At 41.3% G+C, this 11,956-nt stretch overlaps 1 protein-coding gene across 1 annotated transcript in view; it reads right to left on the reverse strand.

Annotated features, from left to right (window-relative positions):
• The window catches only part of ACOT11 (acyl-CoA thioesterase 11), a 53,194-nt gene extending 47,702 nt beyond the window's left edge, over positions 1–5,492 (reverse strand). The window contains exon 1 of the mRNA XM_046002917.1: positions 5,435–5,492. The gene's annotated coding sequence lies outside the window, so the exon portion shown is untranslated. The remainder of the gene's footprint in view (positions 1–5,434) is intronic.
• Between the last annotated feature and the right edge of the window lie 6,464 nt (positions 5,493–11,956).

Here is an 11,956-nt window from a genome sequence, read left to right on the forward strand (position 1 = left end):
ACCCCGCCTGCCTCTCTGCCTAGTTGTGATCTCTTTCTCTGTCAAATAAATAAAATCTTTTTTTTAAGTATATAATTTGTTAAGTTTTGACATACATATTATACATAAATAGGTATATGCATATATATTCATGAAAGCATCATAGTCGAGGCAATGAAGATATGATTACCCCCAAAACTTCCCATGGCCCTTCGTCATCTCTCCCTTCTGCCCCACACTGCCCCTACCCCCTCCTCCCCAGGCCAACGATAGTCCGCCTCTGTCACTCTTGATTAGTTTGCATTTGTAGAATGCTGCATAAGTGGAATCACGCAGTGTGCATTCTTCTTCCTCTGGCTCCATTCACTCACCAAAACTATTTTGCAATTCATATGTACGTTGCACACACCAATAATTTGTCCCTTTCTATCTCTGAGTAGAACGCCATTTTTATGGTTATAGCACGATTTGGTTACTCATTCACTGACAGACTTGGAATTGTTTCTAGTTGCTGGCTAGTATGCAAATAAAGCTGGTGTGAACATTCATGTTCAAATCCGTGTAGGACATACACTGTCCATTCTCTAGGAGATACCTAGGAGTGGAATGGCTAAGTCATATGATAGAGCATACATTTAACGTTTTGTAAAGTGCCAAAATTTTTCCAGGGAGGTATTAGTCCACATTCCCACCAGCAGCCCGTGAGAGTTCCAGTTCCTTCACGTCCTCACAGCACTCAGTCAGTCAGTTTAATCTAAATCATTTTAGTGGATTCAGAGGGCTTTATCAATTAGGTTTCGTGTATATTTTCCTGTCCATTAATGTTGTGAAGCATCTTTTTGTATGCGGACTTACCATGATCTTTGTTTCTTCTTTGGTAAAATGTCTAGTCAAATCTTTTCCAATTAAAAAAAAGAGACTGGATTGATTGTCTTATTATTGAATTATAAGAGTTCTTTATATATCCAAAAGAACTGAAAACAGGCTCTCTGGAAGATATCTGTACAACCTATGTTCACAGCAACACTGGTCACAATAGGCAAAAGGTAGAAACAACCCAAATTGCCATCAACTGATAAATGAATAAGCAAATTGTGGTCCATGCATACAGTGGAATCTGTTCAACCTTAAAAAGGAAGGCAATTCTGACACATGCTAGAACATGGAAGAACCTCGAGGACATTATGATAAGTGCAATAAGTCAGTCACGCAAAGACAATACTATATGATTCCACTATATGAGGTAACTAGAGTAGTCAAATTCATAGAAACAGAACGCAGAACGTTGGCTGCCAGGGGCTAGGGAGGAAGGAAATTAACAGCTGTTTAATGGATGTAGTTAGTTTTGCAAGAAAAAAAAAACTGGAGATTGGTTGAACAGCAACTGTACACTTAAAATCAGTTAAGATGACAAATTTTATGTTATGTATATCTTATCACAATTTAAAATATTTTAGGGGTGCCTGGGTGGCTCAGTCAGTTAAATGCTGACTCTTAGTTTCCGCTCACGCCATGATCTCAGGGTCGTGAGATCCTGAACCCCATGCTCAGCACGGAGTCTGCTTGAGATTCTCTCTCTCCCTCTCCTTCCCCCTCTGTCCTTCCCCCTGCACGTGTGCACACCTGCACTCTCTCTAAAATAAATAAATAAAATATTTTTTTAAAAATTTTAAATACAGGGGCGCCTGGGTGGCTCAGTGGGTTAAAGCCTCTGCCTTCGGCTCATGTCATGATCCCAGGGTCCTGGGATCGAGCCCCACATCCGGCTCTCCGCTCTGTGGGGAGCCTGCTTCCTCCTCTTTCTCTGCCTGCCTCTCTGCCTACTTGTGATCTCTATCTGTCAAATAAATAAATAAAATCTTTTAAAAAAATTTTTAAATACAAGTTTATACATATCTAGATACAAATTCTCTGTTGCATGTATGTTTTGCAGATGTTTTCTCCAAATCTGTGGCTCATCTTTTCATTTTCATAACAGTGTTAAGAACACAATTTTTAAATCATGATGAAGTCTAATTTATCAATTTTTTATTTTGTTCCATAGACTTTTTGTGTCCTGCTTAAGAAACCCTTGCCAACACCATGGTCACTAAGATTTTCTTTTATGTTTTCTTCTAGAATTTTTATAGTTTTAGCTTTTACATTTAGACTATAATCTATTGCAAGTTAATTTTCTTTTCTAGTCTTCTTTGTAAGAGATTTTATTTATTTATTTATTTATTTATTTATTTGACACACAGAGAGAGAGAAAGTACATGCAGGGGGAGCAGCTCGCAGAGTGGGAGGCAGACTTCTGCTGAAAAAGGAGCCTGATGTGGGGATCGATCCCAGGACGCTGGGATCGTGACCTGAGCCAAAGGCAGTTGCTTAAACAACTGAGTCCCCCAGGCGCCCCTCAAGTTAATTTTCATATTTGGCATGAGGTAAAGATAGAGGTTCTTTTTTTTTTAACGTGTGGCTATGCAGTTGTTCCAACAACATTTGTTTTTTGTTTTGTTTTTTTTTTGTGTTTGTTTTAAGATTTTATTTATTTATTTGACAGAGAGAAACACAGCAAGAGAGGGAACAAAGAAGGGGGAGTGGGAGAGAGAGAAGAAGGCTTCTCACCAAGCAGGGAGTCCAGTGTGGGGCTGGATCCCAGGACCCTGGGCTCATGACCTGAGCCGAAGGCAGACCTGACTGAGCTACCCAAGAGCCCCTCCAACACGACTTGTTAAAAAGATTATCATTCCCCCGTTGAACTGCCTTGCTGCCTTCCATCAAAAATCAGTTGACGATATGTGTGTGGATCTGGTTTTGGACTCCACTTGGTTCTGCTGATTTACATGTCTATCTTTAGGTCAATACTACATTTTCCTGACTAATCTCACATATAGTAAGTCTTGAAACCAAATTGCATAAATCCTACTGGTTTGTTCTTTTTCAGATGGTTTGGCTATTCGGAGTCCTTTGCATCTCCATTTAAATTTTAGAATCAGGGGTCCCTGGGTGGCTCTGTCAGTGAAGTGTCTCCCTTAAAGCTCAGGTCATGATCCCAGCTGCTGCTCAGTGGGGGGCCTGCTTCTCCCTCTGCCTCTGCCTGCTGCTCCCCTTGCTGTGTGCTTGCTCTCTCTCTGTCAAATAAGTAAAATCTTTAAAAAAAAAAAAAAAAAAAAGAATTACCTTAATAAATAAATAAATTTTAGAATCAGCTTATCCATTTCTAAAAATGAAATAAAATAAAATAAAGCTTGCTTGGATTTTGATAGGGATGGTGTCAGGTCCATCAATTTGGAAAGAACTGACATGAATAATACTGAGATTTTTGATCCATGAACATGGTGTCTCTCTCCATCTGTTTGGGTTTTCGTTAACTTCTCTCTGCAGTATTTCATAGTTTGCAGCTATAAGCCTTGCTCATCTTCTGTCAAATTTGTTACTAAGTATTTCATGTATTTATACCATTATAAATATACTTTAAGGGGCGCCTGGGTGGTTCAGTGGGTTAAAGCCTCTGTCTTCGGCTCAGGTCACAATCTCAGGGTCCTGGGATGGAGACCCTGCAGGGAGCCTGCTTCCCCCTCTCTCTCTCTGCCTGCCTCTCTGCCTACTTGTGATCTCTCTCTGTCAGATAAATAAAATCTTTAAAAATATATACATATAGGGATGCCTGGGTGGCTCAGTTGGTTAAGCCACTGCCTTCAGCTCAGGTCATGATCTCAGGCTCCTGGGATCAAATCCCATATAGGGCTCCTTGCTTGGCAGGGAGCCTGCTGCTCCAGTCGCCTCTGCCTGCCACTCTCCTGCTTGTGTATACTCTGTCTCTGACAAATAAATGAATAAATGAAATTTAAAAAAAAAAAAAAGATTGATAAAATATATATACATATACTTTAAAAATTTCAATTTCAGGGACAGCTGGCTGGCTCAGTTGGTGGAGAATGGGACTCTAATCTCAGGGGGTAATTTAGACTTCAAGGCCCACGTTAAATGTAGAGATTACTTAAAAATAAATAAATAACTTTAAAAAAATAAAAATTTCCGTTTCAATCAGAATGTTGCTAGGATGTAAAAATACAATTGCTTTTTGTGTATTACTGTATTTGTATCTATTTTGAAACCTTAAAATCATTTTAAGTGTCACTTTACAGATTTTTTTTTAAATTTTCTGGGGCACATGTCTGGCTCAGTCAGTAAAGCATGCAACTCTTGATCTCGGGGTTGAGAGTTCAAGCCCCACACTGGGCATAGAGAGTGTTTAAAATAAAATCTTTAAAAAAAATTTTTCATAGATGATCATGTTGTCTGCAAGTAGGGACAGTTTTACCTTACTATTTCCAATCTCTATGCCTTTCATTTCTTGTCTTGCCTAGTTGTCCTGACTAGAAACTCCCACAACGTTAAATGCAAATGGAAAGATCCTGACATCCTGTCCTTGTTCTTGACCTTAGGGAGAGGGCACCCAATCTTTCACATTAAGTAAGACATTAGGGCATTAGATTTTCTGTGAAGGCCCTTTATCAGACTGAAGAAGTGCTCTTCCCTCTATTTCTAGTTTGCTGCAAGTTTTTATCAGGAATGGATGTTGGATTTTGTCAAATGCTTTTCTGCATCTATTCAGATAATCATATGGTTTGTCCTTTTAAATTTGTTAATATGACGAATTACACTGATTACTTTTCAAATGTTAAAGCAACTTTTCATTCCTAGGATATGTATTGCATAATGATAGATTTTACTTTTTATAAATCGTGTGTTTTGATTTGTTAAAATTTTGTTAAGAATTTTTATATCTCTGGGGCACCTGGGTAACTCAGTCCTTAAGCGTCTGCCTTTGGCTCAGGTCATGATCCCAGGGTCCTGGGATCAAGCCCCACATTGGACTCCCTGCTCAGCTCAGCAGGAGGCCTGCTTCTCCCTCTCCACTCCCCCTGCTTGTGTTCCCTCTCTCAATGTCTCTCTCTGTCAAATAAATAAATAAAATCTTTTTTTTTAAGTTTATTTTTATAGTCCTATAAATAGTATAAAATTACTTGGGTTTTGCTTTTTTGAATCCAATCTTACAATTTCTTCCCTTTAATTATAGTATTTAGGCTACTTACACATAATGTGATTATTAACGTGACCTTGATTATTGGTGTGATTAGGTTGAGTCACTAGCTCGCTGGGGTTTCTTTGTCTCATCTGCCCTTTGTTCCCCTTTTCCTCTTTTTCTGCCATTTGAGTTATTCAAGGATTTGTTGTTCTTTCATCCCTCACTGGCATGGCTAGCACCCACCTAACTATACATAGAAATGACTGAGAACCACATACATATATTCTACTGAATAGATTTCCAACTCAACTTTTCCATTAGTCACCTTACAGAAGCCCACAGCCATCCCAGCAGCACCTGACCTAAGTGTAAGTATTACAGTGAGGAAGTCCAAGCCGAAAGAGGCAGCAATGTCAACTGAATGTGGTTAAGATAACTTACGTTTTCAAGTCTTGCACACACGATCGTGTAACCACATTGCACTGTAAGGATTGGTTGAAGCGTCTGCCCTCCCGCTGTGTAGACTGTGTGCAGCCTCTGAACAATACAGTCCTTCCGGGTCTTGGCCCTTACACCTGACATCATATCCCACGGAAGTGCTCAATAAATGTTTGTCAAATAGCTTGTGTAAGCAAGCGAAAGGAACCCCAGCCTGAAAATCAAAGAACCCATATTTGAATCCAACTCTGCCACCAAGCTCCGTGACCTTGAGCATGTTAATTAATTTCCTTGATCTTCAGTTTCATTTGTCTGCAAAGCCCTTTTAAAAACATAATCGTATTTTAATAATTTTTTTACCTAAGAAATACATCCATCCATAGGGTTTGAAAATTAAACAATCCTGAACGATTTACAATGAAAGGCATTTGTACTCTGCCCCTTTCCTCCTAACCACCAGTTCGTTTCCCAAGAGGCAACCGCTTTTTAATTCTTTGAGCTATTTCTTCTAGTTGTTATCTACAATTTTATAAATAAGGTGCTTATACAGCAATTTCTCGTTTTATCAGTTTTAAACATTATCTGTGAGTGTCCTGCCATGACAGGTGATGAATTAACATATACCATGGCCATAATTCTTCTCCACTCCCACCCCAACAGTATTTTATCTATGGTGACCTTTGTAAGGTCAAGTAATACTCATACACTCTTTCTGTTGTTCCATAGTCTACAGACAGGAGCGCTTGGTGCCCCACTTTGTCAAGTGAGGCTATTAGGGCCCTTCCTTTCCCATGCAGCTTTCCTCTCCCTCTTCTTCCTCTTGGCTTCCCTGTCTGAATTTTTAATCGCCAAGGTTATTAACATTAAATTCTGTCCTGCAACCATCATTAAATCCTCTAAGCTTTGACCACAGGTTGACTCTAATATACAGTGTTCACATTATTATCAGCTAGGGGAATATTAGTTTTTCAGAGCCAAGTGGCTACTAGTACATTTCCTTTCTTACAGAGCTGTTTGTTTTTCCTAGGGTTTCTAATTGTTTTTGTTTTCTAATTACTTCTTGTACTGTTTGCCTTAATTTATTCTCACTCATTAGATCTGGACAGGTTCACCTCTCTGTGCTCTCCACACACTCGTGGTGATGTCTGTCGGTATCTCTATCACTGCTCTATCATCTCAAACGGCTTATCACATTCGCTCTTTTCCTTCTCAGAGCCCTCCATTCTCCCATCCAACTTGGTCTGGTTTTTCTGGGGGTTACCGGGTGAGTACTGTTCTCCACCTAGATGTGTAGATGAATTGCACGTGCCTGACCCCTCCAAAGTGAGGCCATGTGACTTGCTTTGGCCAAGTTGCGTGTTTTCTTTTCGTTGGAAGTTCTAAGAGTCAGTGCATGTTTCCCTCTTCCTCTTATCTCCCCCATGGTAAGCTGCAGCATTCAAAACAGTCCTGGGGGTCACCTGTGTGGCTCATTGGTTAAGCCTCTGCCTTCAGCTCGGGTCATGATCCCAGGGTCCTGGGATCGAGCCCCACATCGGGCTCTCTGCTCAACAGGGAGCCTGCTTCCTCCTCTCTCTCTGCCTGCCTCTCTGCCTACTTGTGATCTCTCTGTCAAATAAATAATCTTTAAAAAGAAAGAAAAAAAGAAAGAAAATTGGTATCAGAGATGGAACATGGCTGTAATCCAAATATATGACAGTGACTTAGCATTGGGGCAGGGAGGAGCAAAGAAATTGTTGCTGGAGGCAGTGAAACGTTTAGTGAAGCTATGCTGTGCAGTAAGTGGGAGGGCAGATCAGGGATCTAATAAACTTGTAGCTCAATGAAAGAGGTTGGGAAATAGAACATTGCTAGTGTGTGTTGGTTGCTGTTAGCTACATTTGGCAAGGTGCTCTAAGAAAGGAATACCTGGGTGGTTCAGTCAGTTCAGCTTCTGCCTTGGGCTCAGGTCATGATCCTGCAGTCCCTGGATGGAGCCCCACAGAGAACGCTCCGTGTTACATCATTGACATAAAGTTTATAACACATCAAGCAATACTCTACATTTTTGAGGAATGTCATAAAAGTAGAAAGATATAAATAAGAATGGCAAATATCTGAACTAGTTTATTAAAAAATAAAGTTCTTCCTTCTTCTGGGACTTACTATCTTCTAGTAGGGCGATGGACAGGAGGACAAGTCATGTTTGTATATTTACAGAAATAACTATAATTTTTACATTCATATACATTATATATAACATAGAACATTGATATCAGTCCTTCTCTCTACCTTGAACGTACCATATGCTCCACCTCACCTTCAAAGCTTCTAACCTGAGAGTGTCTGCTTCTCCCTCTCTCTCTGCTCCTGACCCCACTCATGCTCGCTTTCTCTCTCTCTCTCAAATAAATAAATAAATAGAAAATTTTTTAAAGTACTCCAAGAAAGACATGCTTTAAGAAAAATTCAGTGGGGCAGCTAGCTGGCTGTCTCAGTCTGTAGAGCATGTGATTCTTGATCTCGGGATCATGAGTTCAAGCCCCATGTGTGGCATGGAGTTTACTTAAATTTTTAAAAAATGTAAAAGAAGGTGCGGGAAGAACTGGGTGGCTCAGTTGTTAAGTGTCTACCTTCGGCTCAGGTCATGATCCCAGCATCCTGCTATCAAGCCCCACATCACATCCCCCTGCTCAGCAGGAAGCCTGCTTCTCCCTCTCCCGCTCCCCCTGCTTTGTTCCCTCTCTCGCTGTGTCTCTCTCTGTCAAATAAATAAATAAAATATTTTTTTAAAAAATGTAAAAGAAAAGGAAAAGAACTGACTGGTTTGCAAGTAAGAATGAAATGGACCAGAAAGAGTCAAGACACTCAGGGACTTTCAAGATTGCTTCTTAATCCCAATCTATAAAAGGTGAAACTGAGAAGAATTTTGAGTGGAAAGTCTAAGTGAAAACACCGGTATTGCCATCACCCCGCTGTGAAAATCCCTAACTGCGTTATGGGGTCAGTACCACAGTAAAGGTCCAGCTAAGGGCACAGCACCCACCAAATCTTTCCACTGGACAAAATAGCTCAGGAAAAGGGATCTGGTGATGTGACTCTCCCGCTGTATCTGGTGTAGTTAGAAAAACAGAAGCTACACCAGGAGTCCCAAGGAGATGTAATTCAGGGAGTTGGGGTTCCATGGTGTTGGAAGTCTGAAAGAACAAAAGGAGGATGTTGATATAACCCAGATATTAGTAACTCCAAGCAGCAGCTACCACCCCTAGGGCTGAGGTAATACTAGTAATTGCCCAAAGAGGTTAGTCTTTAGGATGGGGAACCAAAAGGAAGTGGGGTAGTTACTAGAACTAAGGTTTGGGGAACCCCACTTGGCTGCAGACCTGGCAGGGGTACCACTAGCTGGTGTGTGGAAATCTGAGGGAGGACACCAAGCCTCTGGTGATGGGACCTCTGGGGGACCGGACTTCATACCACCGAGGTGTAGCTGGCTGAAAATTTTGAGGGGACATGATGTGCCCGGGGCTGAAAGGGCCAAAGGAAGCTGAAAGCTGACGTCACTGCTGTGCTTTGCTCCCAGAGGGATGCAAGTCAGTGCTGAAATGAAGAAAAAAGTCCCGCTTCCCCTTCGGTCACCTTCTCACGTCCTGCCAATTCTGCCACTGGAAGATCCTAACAGGACACCATCAGGCTTTCCCACCTGGGAAGTGGTGGTTTGCTCAGTTCCAGTCAACGCGCACCAAAATATACACTGTGAACGCGGAGCTGAGAGACAACAGGAAAACAACCAGCACCCCCAACAAAGCATGCTGGCCCCGGATACCCACGCTTGAACCCAGGACTTAATGAGGGTGAGAAAACAAAGAAGCATAGCAAATCTAAGAATCTCTCGAAGAGAACTCTGGGTGTAGCTTAGTGGCATATGCAACTGACCAGAAACAAACAGATGAGAAGCCAACTAAGTTTTCAAGAGGGTTCTAGTCGCAAAAGAACTACTAGCTTGGGCTAAGAGACTGTAAAAATTAAATAATAAAATGGTCTTTGGGTCCCTAGCCATCTGTGGGTAGAAAGTTGACTGAAATCCCCAGTTTGGGTACACGCCCCAACATCATCTTCAACTGTGGTCAAGGAGGGTCATGGGAAAATCCTCATACACAGTGCCTAATGGAATTTGAGAATTGCCAGGAGTCACTGTCTCCTGTTGGTGTCTTCCATTCTTTCCCTTTCTGAGTAAGAGTGTTTATTATAATTACCATGTCCCGGTTCCACAATTTGTATTGGGGACAGGGGATTAGCAGGTAACATGTCTTCATTCCCTGGTTCATTTCTCTGCGTTGGGGTGAGCCACATCTGGACCTGACTTAGAGACCTCTGTGCACCATTCAGAAACCCTGGGCTTCCCCTTCATGCTGCAGTTGTAAGGGGTTTACAGGCTATCTGCCTCCAGGATAGGAGAGAGAGGAGAGGCTGTTGCTCCACAATCTCGCCAACATTTGCTATTGTCAGTATTTGGATTTGGGCCATTCTAAAAGATGTGTCATGATATCTCGTTGTTTTAATTCGCGTTTACCTTATGACATATGCTGTGGAGTATCTTTTCATATGCTTATCTGCTATCTGTATATCTTCTTTGGTAAGCTGTCTATTAAGGTCTTTGTCCCATTTTTTAATCAGGTTATTTGTTTTCTTTTTGTTGAAACTTAAGTGTTCTTTGTATATTTTGACTAACTGTCCTTTATCTGATGTGTCTTTTGCAAATATTTTCTCCCAGTCTGTGGCTTGTCTTCTAATGCTCACTGACTTGTTTTTTTTAAGATTTTATTTATTTGACAGAGAGATCGAGAGAGAGAGAGAGACACAGAAGCAGGCAGAGCTGCTGGCAAAGGGAGGGGGAGAAGCCAGCCGCCCGCCGAGCAGGATCCTGGGATCATGACCTGAGCTGAAGGCAGACCCTTAACCATCTGAGCCACCCAGGTGCCCTCATTGATTTTATTTTTAATGATATAACGAAGATCTGTGAGCCCACCACTCAAATTTTAGAGCATTAGTAATAACTTCCATTTACCTATATTGTCCTCCCCATCCCGTGTCATTACTATCCCGAATTCTGTATTTATCATTCCCTTGCGTGGAGGATGAAGGAGATTTGTTCTTGTTTTACTACTGCAAATTGGTTTACGAAGATTCTTGTACATAACCCTTAGGTGTATACCTAGTAGAATTGCCGAAGTAAAGCCTGGGATAATGACCAATGCTCCAAAACAACAACTTGTTTTCAAAGTGCTTGCATCTGTTTGTGGTCCCACCAGCAGTGAGTAAGCAGTCCCCCTGAGCCACACCTGCTGTAATTGTCAGACTTCTAATTCTGGCCAATCAAATGTAAAATGATATTTTATTGTTGTCTTGACTTTTGTTTCCCTGAGTACTAGTTAAGTTGAGCATCTCTTCAGATGTTTATTAGCCATACATGTTTCATCCTCCAAGAAATGCTTGGTCAGGGCACCTGGGTGGCTCAGTTGGTTAAATGTCTGCCTTCAGCTCAAGTCATGATCCTGGAGTCGTGGGATCATGTCGTGGGATCAGTCGAGCCCTCATCAGGCTCCCTGCTTAGTGGGAGTCTGCTTCTCCCGCTGACACTCCCGTTTCTTCTGCTCGGTCTCTCTCACACTCTCTTTCTCAAATAAATGAATAAAAATCTTAAAAAAAAAAAAAAAGAGCTTGGTCATTTTTTCCCCATTTTTTGACTGGGCTAGTTTTCTTACCAATTTTGCATGTTCTTGATACTCATCTTTTATCAACTACACGCATTTAAAATATGTTCTTGCATTTGTAGTATTTTACTTTCTTGAAGATTTCTTTTGAAAAAAAAAAGAGGTTCTACATTTTAACATACTCAAATATATTAATGTTTTATGGTTAGTGCTTTTGAGGTCTTCTTAAAATTTTTTGCAAGATTTATTTATTTTAGAGAGTGGAAGCAAGCAGTGGGGGAGGGAGAGGGAGAGGAAGAGACAGTCTTAGGCAGACTCTGCGCTGAGCCCCCACGAGGGCCTCAGTTCCAAAACCGTGAGATCACGACTTCAGCCAAAACCAAAAGTCAGACACTCAACCAACTGTGCCATCCAGGTGCCCCAAGGTCTTTTTAAATTACCCCAAGTTTCAATAATATTCACTTAAATTTTCTACTCAAAGTTTCAATGTGTTGCTTTTGATATTTAAGTACCTAACTGATTTGAAATTGAATTTCTGGTTAAAAAGTTGGGTTCAGGGCGCCTGGGTGCCTCAGTGGGTTAAAGCCTCTGCTTTCGGCTCAGGTCATGATCCCAGGGTCCTGGGATCAAGCCCCGCATCGGGCTCTCTGCTCCGTGGAGGGCCTGCTTCCTCCTCTCTCTCTGCCTGCCTCTCTGCCTAGTTGTGATTTCTCTCTGTCAAATAAATAAAAATATTAAAAAAAAAAAGTTGGGTTCAAATTCAATCTCATTTTTCATATCTGTAACTAAGTCACCCACTTCACACTGGGGAAACTGAGGCCAGAGAGATTCAGCA

This window comes from Meles meles, chromosome 1 (assembly GCF_922984935.1).
Source record: "Meles meles chromosome 1, mMelMel3.1 paternal haplotype, whole genome shotgun sequence".
Classification (NCBI taxonomy): Eukaryota; Metazoa; Chordata; class Mammalia; order Carnivora; family Mustelidae; genus Meles; species Meles meles.